The sequence below is a fragment of the Trichosurus vulpecula genome, chromosome 2, assembly GCF_011100635.1.
Source record: "Trichosurus vulpecula isolate mTriVul1 chromosome 2, mTriVul1.pri, whole genome shotgun sequence".
Classification (NCBI taxonomy): domain Eukaryota; kingdom Metazoa; phylum Chordata; class Mammalia; order Diprotodontia; family Phalangeridae; genus Trichosurus; species Trichosurus vulpecula.
The window spans coordinates 207202626-207214314 of NC_050574.1; the positions used below are offsets into that span (position 1 = coordinate 207202626).

Below are 11689 nucleotides of genomic sequence, written 5' to 3' on the forward strand. Positions count from 1 at the left end.
TACCTCTTGCACTATTTGGTTTTGTGTCTCAAATTCTACTTTTAGAGAATCATTCCTTTGGGATGAGGAAATACTAACATTTCTAAAAGTGGTACCACATTAGGCTGTTTTCAGCTTTTAAAGTATTTTTTGTTGTTCTGTCATATCGATTCTTCATAATCCCATGTGGGATTTTCTTGACAAAGATACTAGAGTGGTTTGCCATTACCTCCTCCAGTTCATGTTACAAATGAGATAAATAGGGTTAAAAGTGACTTGCCCAGGGTCACATACAGTAAGTGTCGGAGTCCAGATTTGAACTCCTGGAGCTCTCTCCGTTACGCCAACTAGCTGCCCTTTTTACAGTATTACCATGAAATATTTTTTTCAGATTGGCCTAGCCAAGCCCTGGGGGGGTTGGGAGGGACTCAGGATAAATAAGTATTCTTTGGTGTTGGGGAAAAGGATGGGGAAAACCTGGGAAAGGGAGCAGGACTGGTATATCTGGAACTTGAAGGGTTGCCTAGGAGACACCAAGTATGCAAGAGGCAGCATAAAGATACTTAGGTGCCTGGGGCGGGGAGAGGCACCAAAAGGAGAAGGTTCGAGAAAGGAGAGGCCATGGGCCAGGAACAAAATTTTCCTGATTCACAATTTTGCCTGAGGCTGGCCCCAAATAAAGTATTATACAAATACACAAAATGCGTATGCAGTCTATCCTTGGCTACTGCATACAGTTGAGACCACAGCACCTGGAAGTGGCCAGGCAGTTTTTTCTCTGCTTTACTCTATATAATACCATTGGAGTTATATACCCAATCCTTTCTATTCCTTCCTCCCCATTCCCCCACAGAGTCTATCTCCTCCTGGGAGGGGTGGCATGAAGAAATCTTTTCTTGGGCCACTGTCTTCTCCTTATTTCATTTTCAATCTAGATGTTTAATCAGCCCTACCCAGTTACAAAAATTAGCGTGCTTTTTAGCCTAGGGGCAATATGCTAGTCCTTGGGTTCCTCCCCCAGTCCCCTCCCATTCTCTCATCTCACCCCTTATGTTTTGTGGAGTTTACATTGGATGAAAAAATTAGTAGTCTAATAATCACAATAGCTCAGAGCCTCCAGTTAAGGAAAACTGTTACATTGAGCAGAAGTTTGGCTCTTTGTCCTAATATAAATTTACGTTCATTTCTAGTTAACCCTTGACATCTCTTTGTCGAGGAAAAATACAGGAAGCAGGAAAAATTTAGGCAAGCAGAATGTATATTACAGTGTATATATAGAAAGTTGGATAAAGAACAGACTTGGAGGAGAGGGGCAGAAGAAGAGGGACTCCATTTAATCCTTGGAGATGTGAATACAACCTCCAGTTTCAGCCCAATGTCTGTCTGTTTGCCTTTGTATCCCCAGTGCTTATCATAATGCCTAGCACATAGTAAGATGCCTAATACTTATTGACTGTTGACTGCTCTGAGAGCAGCTGGATAGCTCTGTTCTATCTCTCCCTTTTCTTCACTACCTCAGCCTTTTAACTTTCTTCTTTCAGTTTCTCCTTTGACCTGTTGCTGCTATACCACCAAGTCTTTCTGGCTCATCTCCTTACCTCCTGGAGTTACTGTGTATCTACAACTGCTACTCAGCTCTTGAAGTTCCCCTTCCTTTCATTTTTCATAGGCTGGTTCATTGCTTTAAGAACTCTCAGGTGTAATTTAAGTTTGCTTTCTGGTTCTAAGGTCAAAATGGTCCCAAATAATTCCCAAGGCTGAAAGGGGATTCTTGTCAGCCAAAATTACAAATCTCAGGATGCCAGTCAGTTCTCAAACCCCTATTATACAAGGAATGCCTTTGGGAGTGGAAAAGAGTTCTATGCCAGAAAAACCATTGGGAATAAAGAATTTCTGTTCTTGAAGAATACTGGCTCTAGGCCCAACAACTAGAATTTTTAAAAATTATATTCAAATTTATTTTATTTTCAGTTCCAGATTCCCCTCCACTCTGTCCTTTCCCACCCATTGAGAAGGCAAATATGAAACCCATTACAAATATGAAATCATGCAAAACAAATTTCTGCATTAGCCACATTCTGGAACAAAAAGAAAAAAGAAAGGAGAAAAAAATGCTTCAATCTGCATTTTGAATCCATCAGTTCTCTTTCTGGAGGTGGATAGTTGATCATCTTTACAATATTGCTGTTACTCTGCAGATTGGTCTGGTTTTGTTCACTTCACTTTGCATCAGTTCATACAAGTCTTCCCAGGTTTTTCTGAACCAATCCCCTTCATCATTTCTTATAGCACAATAGTATTCCATTACTTTCAAATACCACTCATTCAGCCATTTCCCAATTGATGGGTATCCCCTCAATATCCAGTTCTTTGTAACCATGAAAAGAGCGGCTATAAATATTTTTGCACATGTGGGTCCCCAGCACTTAGAATTAAGAGGAATGTGACTGAGTTGCATGAGGTATAGCCATTCAGGATGACTTTAAAATGATTGATTTAAATATTCCTGCCTAGGATGGAGCCATTCATGATTTTTTAAATTGAAATTTGGGTTCAGAGTGGTTTATATTGTAATAAATTAATCCATAGAACTATTGAATGCTACAGTTGGAAGTTACCTCAGGTGTCATCTAGTTATTAACTCTAGCCCAAGGAATAGGTTATCCTGCCTTCTTCACTAAATGACTTCCAGTGATGTTGGAGCCTTCTAGCTTGCAAAGCAGGATGGTGTCATGGAATACATCAGAAGTTTAAGAACCTGAGTCTGAATCCTTCTAACTGTTCTTCCTGCCTCCTCTCTCTCACCACTCCAAAACATCCTTCTCACTGTTGCCAAATTGATGATCCTTAAAACTCCTCTCTGACCATGTCATTCCCCTGGTCAAGAAACTCCAGTGGCTCCCTCTTGTCTTTACCACAAAATAAAAACTCTTCTGTTTGGTAATTAAAGCCCTTCACAATTTGGCTCAAACCTATCTTTCCAAACAGATTTCACCTTGCTCCCCATCATATATTTTATTCACGCCAAATAGGCGTACTTGCTGTTTCTAGCATATGAACTTCCATGCCTTTGCATAAATTGCAAATCCTGCCCAACTCCCTAGTTCTGGAATGTGCTCACCTCTACCCAACTTCCTTGAAAGCTCAGTTGACCTACTACGTCCTACAGGAAGCCTATTCTGATACTAAGAGTTGCTAGTACCCATCTATCAGAAATTACTTTCTATGAAATACATAAGAAGTTGTTTGAATTCCATCTCTACTAATTACTATGTGTGTGACCTGTATGTGCCAATCACTGTGCTCAGTACTGGGAATACAAATAGAAAAAATTATTAAGTGGTACCTGATCTCAAGTATAGTAGATTATGTTTTAGTTGGGGAGAGGGAAGGGAACAACATGCATATAGAAGATTAAATAATAGTTAATGTTCATATAGTGTTTCAAGGTTTGGGAAACATTATAAATATATATATATATATATATATATATATATATATATATATATATATATATATATATATATATATATATATAAGGTCACCCAGTGCATCCTGGACCATCTCCAGTTATCCTGATGAATATCTGGCCACCAGACCCAGCTGGCTCTGGAGGAGAAAGTGAGGCTAGTTACCTTGCATGGCCCTCCCTCGCTCAAATCAAAGTCAACTGCCAGTTATGTCATCATTTCCCTGATGGCATAGTCCTCTTTGAGAACCAAGGACAAACACAACAACATTGTGTGTGTGTGTATACACACACACACACACACACACACACACACATATATATACACACATACATATATATGTATATATACATTTATATATTTATACATTATACACACAATCTCATTTGATCTTCACAACATCCCTGTGGATAGGTACTATCACCTCTTTTTCAGATGAGGAAATTGAGGCTGAGAGGCTGTGACTTCCCCAGAGTCACATGGCTAGGTGTGTCTGAGGTAGACTTCAAATGGAGTTATTCCTGACTACAAATGGAGTTATTCCTGACTACAAATCCAGTGCTCTATCTACCACCACCTAGTTATCTCTAAAGACAAACTATATAGAAAACATGAAACTGCTTGAAACGATTAGGAGGCTATTACAATAGTCCAGATTGGAGGTGATAAAGGCTTGAACCAGGAGAATGAAGGTGAAGGGGAGGATGTGGAATATATTGTGGAGGCAGAATCCAGACTTGCCAACTCATTGGAAGTGAGGAGTAAGGAAGAAAGAAGAAGACCCCAAACTTCAGTGACTAGAAGAATGTTGATGACCTCAAAACAAATAGGAAAGCTTGAAAGAAAGGAGGATTTGGGGCAAAAACATGGGAACTGTTTTCAACATGTTGGTTTGAGATCAGTCAGTCAGTAAGTCAACCATCATTCATTTAGTGTCTTCTATGTTCCAGGCACTGTCCTAAGTGCAAAAAAAGGGCAAAATCCATCCATGTGCCTGCAGAACATTTAGGTGAATTTCAGTGTCTCATAGGCAATTGATGTTGCAGGACTGGAGTTCAGAGAAGAGATTAGAGCTGAATATAGATTAGAAAGTCACCTGCACAAAGGCTAAGAAGGAAGGAGAGCCAGGAGATAGCAGTGTCATGGACACCTAGGGAAGAATGAGAAGCCAAGAAGAAAAGGGGGTTAACAGTATCAAACGCTAGACAGCCCAAGCGATTGCTGTTCAGTCGTATCTGATTCTTTGTGATTCCATTTGGGATTTTCTTGGCAAAGATTCTGGAGTGGTTTCCTTCTCCAGCTCATTTTACAGATGAGGAAACTGACCTAAAGAGGGTTAAGGAACTTGTCCAAGGTCACAGAGCCAGTACGTGTCCCGGCCAAATTTGAACTCAGATCTTCCTGACTCCAGGCCTGGAACTCTACTGCCCCATCTAGCTGCCCAATCTATTGTTAGAACTATGTAACTGATAAGATGCTCTTCTATGGAAGATACCTTCCTGTTACTTGGCCAATTGATTATTTTGCCCTGCAGAGCAACCCAAAATAAGGAATGAAAGTGAACCTTTGTCCATATGAAAGCCCCTCAAACAGGGGAAGAACACTTCAAATCAGCACATGGTTTGTTCTCTTGAGCAAAATCTTATTATAAACTCTATTTAAATAACATGTAAATTATCAGAGCAGACAGTCAACTTTAGAAAATTCCCCATTTATGGATTACACAGATTTTTAACTTTTTCTACTTTATTCTTTGGCTTCCTGCCTTCTGGCTATTTCACTTAATAGGATCATTGGATTTGAGGTGGGAGGGTGGGGAAAAGGATCTTAGAGGTCATTCAGTCCAACTGAAGCCCAGGTAGTTACCTCTACCAGGTGCTAGAAAGGTGAGAGGAAAATAAAAAGAGCATTTTACGGTTTGTTATCTGTTCTTAAAGGCAGAATACAGAATTTTTGTACTAATGGAACCTCGGAAATAGGAGCTGGGCATACAAAAATGGTTTTGTAAGTGATTCGTCTGGGTTGGGTTTGGGGAGCTGGGGAGGGGGAAAAAGCAGTTACCAACTAGAGTAGCAAGACTTCCCCACCGAGGCAGTGTCCCAAAAGCCCAAGGGTGATTAGATTGCTGGGAAACCAGAACTCACTTGGAATGTTATAAATTGTCCCAAGGGCCTACCTCAATAATTCTAGTTCTGACCCTTTAAGTCAATTTTCTAATACCTGGGAGGGGTAACACATTAACATCTCAACAAGAATTAGTTTATTGTGTTAATTAGCCATCAGGTTTCTGGGAATGGAGCTTTAATAAAAAGGAATGTGGGGTAGCTTTATTTTGAGAAAAAAGATGGTTTGGATATGGTGTTCAGAAGTGCTCTGAAGCTATAAGCTGGAAAAGGTAAGCCCAGAGATGAGCACCAGGGTAGGGTTCTTTGGGCAGCTGGATGGTACTGGCAGCCCTGAGGCAAAGGGCATTATAAAAGACCTGGGCCAAAACACACATTTCATCTACTCTATTTCCATTCTGGATGGTCCTGATGTACTGATTGGGAGAGAAAGTTTGGGGCAAAATGAAGTTGGTGGATTTTCTGTTCATTTATTTCATCTGTGTTATCTTGGGCTCTCCTTATCACAAGAAGTTAAGAGTATTAATCTAATACTGTCATTAATGGGCATATGTATATGTGTTTTAGTCAACATATAATCTTGGAAACCAAGATTTGTGTTTAGTAGAATAATGTAACATTTTTGTCATAGAAATATGCTACAGGATTTTTAATCATTTGCAGTAAAATAAACTTTAGGCCTCAACCTTTAGAAGTATATTCTGAACTGTTTCTGCGTTTATCAAACCTAAGACCTTGGCCTGGTTCAAGTCCTTTGCTAGTAAAGTAGAAAGGCAAATATAATGAGGGAGAGTAGAGAGAATGCCAACTTTTCCACATTTAAAGGATAGTGCAGATTTCTTTACCAAAAGCTTTTTGGGTTATTTGTGGATCTGTTGTACATCACAGGATATCCAGATTCAGAGCTAAAACAAAACAACAACAGCAAAGTTAGATCATTTAGTTGAGCCTTCTCTCTCATTTTACAATTGGGTGTACAGAGGAAGTTAAGTGACTTGCCCAAGGCAATAAGTGCCAGGCGTTAAATAGAGCCAGAATTTTTAATCTTGTTCTCTGAATCCAAATCTAGCTATTAAAGCAGGTGTGGTTGACTGGAGACATAGAGGCCAGAGAAGATGGGCATGAGAGTAGGATTCTTGATGGTACCAACAGTAGCAATGATAGTTATTATTTACTAAGCATTCATTATGTGCCAAGCACTGTGTAAGGTGCATCTGGATCCTCTGCTTTACAGGGACCAGGCCCTGGCCCAGGTTCATCAGAAGGGATGCCAGGAGGGTAACCTAGCTGGGCCCCTTACTCCAAGGAGCCTTCAAATTTATCAGGGCAACAATGGGACAAGGGAATTTGAATGGTTTTCCCGGGCTTGCAATGGATGCATTAAAACTGCAATGCAATTACATGGGGGGTGATGGGAGAGAGGAGAGAGTGTAATCCAGAAAAGCATTTTAATACACTAAAAAAAAAAAAAGGTATGTCTCACCTTTTCCCTTTTTGCTGCCATACATACTGTGTTTTCATGAACCCTAATTTTTATTATGTCTTGGAGACTTCAAAAGCTGGAAAAGGTGCTGACCCCTGGAAACCCCTCTGCTGGGCCAGGAATCAATATATCCCTTTGGGCAGGCTGGTACCTGGGATCCAGAACACAGGGCCTGGGAGCCTTGGGGGCCTCTGAGACTCCGGGCGCAAAAAAGCCTCCTCCCCGCCCCGGGCATTTTCACACATATTACCCTTTCCCCTCCCCCTTGAAAATGGGACGGAGTAACAGCGATGAAACGCAAGTAGAGAAGATCCAGCAGTGGTGAGCGCACCTTTCCACCAGCCCCAACTCCCCACGAAGCCAGGACACATTGCTTGTCCACACCGGGGCTCCCGCGGCCGCGGAGGCCCCGGGCGTGCGCCTCCCGCCTCTCCGCGTGCCCGCGAACCCTCCCTTAGCCCCACAGATGGAGGAGCCCCCGGAGTCAACAGCTCACGTACATGTGGGGGAGGGGAGCCATCGTACTTCGGGGTACGGAGTAAGCCTGAGACACCAATTTTATGCGATCACACGGAAGGCGTTCCTGTCACAGAACGAATGAATACCCAGAGAGGAGAAACTCGTGGTAGCTGGGGGATGTAGCTCAGTGGTAGAGCGCGCGCTTCGCATGTGTGAGGTCCCGGGTTCAATCCCCGGCATCTCCAGAAAGCTGAACTTTTCGATTTTTTTCTGATGGTCACTGTTTTTAACGGCAAAATCGGAAATACTGAAACGGATTTCTTTCCGCTCTTTATGAAAGATTTCATAGCTTGTAAATAGAGAAAGAGTCAAATAGAAATAAAATAAGATGGCCGGCGGCTGCCAAACAGAAGTAAAAAAAAGAAAGAGTTAACTTTGCATTGCCCTATCAATCGCAAAAAAAAATCAGCTCTCAAGTCTAGCACTTGAAGTAGCGCCATATAGTCTTTCATAAAAAAAACGGTTGTTTTATAAAGTTAAAGCATTTCGACTTTATGGACCAGGAATCGAACCCAGACAGCTCAAAGCGGGCGAGAATCCTACCAGAGAACCACCCGTGCCCACGTGGAGCCCGCTGCCCAAAGCTCGTCTAGTAGGGGAGGAATACAATCCAGCCTGTCCTACAATTGATTTCTATTGGTTACTGCTGTTGTCAATGTTGTCTGTGTTGGAAACCTAAATTAAATCAAAATATAGAAATTATTTTTTCCTGGAATAAAATATTAGAAATATATTGAGAAGTCACATCAAAGCTCATATTTCATTCATTTCTTTTGACCTTTGTGAGTAGTTAAGCAATAAATATTTAGTAAAAGAAGCAAACTGAGAATTAGGTGGCTTTCAGATAAAAAGTACTGAATCCTCAAGTAGTTAAGATAATTTTAAAACTAGCTTTTCCCTTTCTCAGCTCAATAAAACCAATATGTAAATGCTTCCTAAGTGCACACCACTAAGATAGGCCCTGAGGGAGACATGGTGATAAATATAAGAAGTCCCTGCCCTCAAAATGCTTGCAATCTAGCAGAGGACCTGAGCTCACACAGAAACAGCAGTACAGCTAAAAAAAAAATTTCAGTTGTACTCTAAATAATTTAAAAAAAAAAAGAAAATAATTCAAATCGTTTTGGAAATGTATTTTAAATGACCTTAGGAGCTTAAGAGGATGGGAAAACTGTGGCATTTGGAAGTTCATAATAATTACCAAGGGAAAAAATAAATAAAAAATAAAATTACCAAGGGAGAAATACATAAGCAAACCAAATTTAAAAAAATTATTGATGTGTTTTGTTTTTCCATTACAAACATTTACAGATTGTCCTCACTCTGTGAGTGGTCTTTTGTAACAAAGTAAACAACTGAGCAAAACTAACAATACAGTGATCTCATCTGAAAATGCATTCCACATCTGTAGCAAACTCCCTATTTTATTTAAAAAAAAATTAACAGAAGTCTATTTTCTTCCCACTCTCCCCAACCAAAATCAAACTATTCCCTATGAAACTGTAATCTCCACAGCAGAAGTTACATGTCTTAATTACATTGCATCTTTGCCTCCCTCCCTCTCCCTTCTCTCCCTTTCTCTCCCCCACCCTTCCTCCTTTTCCTGCTTTCCCCTCTTCTCTGAATCTCCAGCACTTAGTACAATGCGTGGCATATTGTAAACATTTAATATATGCTTTTTACATTTTCTCAATCCTGCATTTCCTTTCAGTGGAGAAAGGGTAGATTCAGCTCTAATTCTTAATGATAAGACCATATTAAATGTATTACAATATGCCAATCCTAGTGCCAAGTGTGAGAGCAACAGAGAAGGGGGAAGGGAATAAGTGTTTATATAGTGCCTACTATGTGCCAGGCACTATGCTAATTTAAGTCTTTCACGAATATCATCTTGTTTGATCAATCAAAGAAAGGCAACTCTAGAGAGACTGCCTGCAAAGAGCTTACATTCTGATGGGAGGAGACAACATGAAAACAATTAGCTACGTAAAAGATATATCAGAGGAAATGGAAGGTATTGGTCTCAGATTAGAGGGAGAAGGGGAAGAGCAGGGCAGGGCCTCTTCCAAAAACTGGGATTTCAGCTGAGTCTTGAAGGAAGGGTTTTCCAGCTATGGGGGACAAGCCAGTGCAAAAATACAGAGGTGGGAGAGTGAGTGCTATTTTGAAGGATCAGCAAGTAGTCCAAGAAAAGCAGCCAGTGGAAAGTTCTATGTCTTGGGAATCAGAGAACCTATCTGGCTTATGGCCTGGATGAGATGTAACCTCTTGGGGCCCCCCTTTCCTCACCTATAATATAAGGAAAGATGGACTAGATGGCCTCTAAATTTCCCTCTGACTCTAACTCTATGATCTTAAGAAAGAAGAGAAGATGGGTCACCTATCTCTGTCAGGTAAGTGATTAAAAAAATGTTCATAATCACCAATCAGTTATTTGCTGGTATACCTATATTCACTCAAGTGGGCTGAAACAATTAACTTATTATTAATACAAAATGAAATGCGATGCATAGAGAATGCATGAGTAGCATAAACAAAGGTTTGTGGGTTTTTTTTGGAGAAGGAAAGAATGTTAATTCCTTCTTGTAGAATCAGAGAAGGCCTCTCCAAGTTGGTAGGATTTGAGCTAGACTTTGAGAGGTCAGCTAGATGGATAATGATCTGATGGTAAGATTTTCCAAGTATTAGGAATGGATACACACAAAAATCAGGTGGAAGGATTTTTGTAGGGTTTTCTTTTTTCTTTTTCTTTTTTTGGTATGGTTGTGGTCTGAATTATGTGGACAATTGCAGTAAAGTGGATTTGTATGGAGAAGTTAGAGTGTTTTTTTTTTAATCCTAAATGTAATGGTTGATTTCACATAAATCTGATTAAAACAATCATAAGATCTCCCATTTCTCCCATATGATACATTGGGCAGGGGGCAGAAATTGCAAGAATAGCTGTCATTTGTAACATGTCTCCTAAAGGTCCTCTTGTCTCTTCTGACATTGCCACTGTAAGAAACAAAAGAAGGAATTGTTTCTACAGGATTAAAAGTATTCCCAGCTTTGAGTGATAACAGAATGGGAGTCAGAGGTGACTGGTTCCAATCAGAGCTGTGACCTAGCAGAACCAGGCTCCAGATCAGGTCAAAGGTCAGAAGCTTGGATGCATCTTTAACGTGCTGTTTGAGCGGGAACATATCGAGTAAGAGAATATGAAGTGGGCCATTCAGGAGGCTGCATCCCAATGGGGAGCAAGAGGGGAAATTTGAATTGTGAACAGCATAAAAAGCATTACATTTGTCTGAGGAAGCATACTCCATTAGGGAGCTACCCATTCACTAGAATGTAGAGTAAATATAAAATAAAATGAGACTTTTCCTGGCTTCACAACCAGTATCATTCTTTCTAGAGTGAGCACATTTCTCATACCACTATGCCACCCACATTGAAGGCCCTAATCTCTTTACTCCTTGGCTATTGACTATGTCACCTCCCTAGTCAATAAACTCTTGTGGGTCCCTATCATCTCCAGGATCAAATATAAAATCCTCATAAAATGACCCCTTTCAGTCCTCTTACACCTCTCTCTCCTCAGTAATCCAGTGACACTAACCTCCTTGCTGTTCTTGAACAGGACACTCTATCTCTGGATTTCATATATTTTCCCTGGCTGTCCTTCATGCCTGGAATTTTCTCCCTCCTCATCTCTGCTTCCTGGTTCCCTTGGCTTCCTTCAAGTCTCAACTAAAGTCCTAGCTTCTGAAAAAAGCCTTTCCTGGTCTTCCTTGATTTTCCTGACTTCCCTCCAAGATTACCCCCAATTTATCCTGTATGTGTTATAGATAGATAGATACACATATATGTATATCTGTGTGTGTATTATTAAAATAAAAATCCCTGTGAAATGCTAAAACAGAAGAAACTCCAGGTCCAAAAAAGGGACCTGGGATGAACCAGGGTACGATCGCAGTTTACAAAGATCATAACTGCATTTGTTGTCTGAGAAGAAGAAGCTTGCAAGCTGGAGCAGTGAGACAATGGCCTCATGTGCTCAAAGGGGAGTGAGAAAGGATAAGGTATTTCTACATATTTGAGATATTTTGGTCTTTTTGAGGTATTTATGGCTA

General features: G+C 40.5%; 1 non-coding gene across 1 annotated transcript; it reads left to right on the top strand.

Moving 5' to 3' along the window:
* Window positions 1-7687: 7687 nt before the first annotated feature.
* On the top strand, window positions 7688-7759 carry TRNAA-CGC. The gene has a single exon. It is a non-coding gene; the product is annotated as a tRNA-Ala (tRNA).
* Window positions 7760-11689: the final 3930 nt, after the last annotated feature.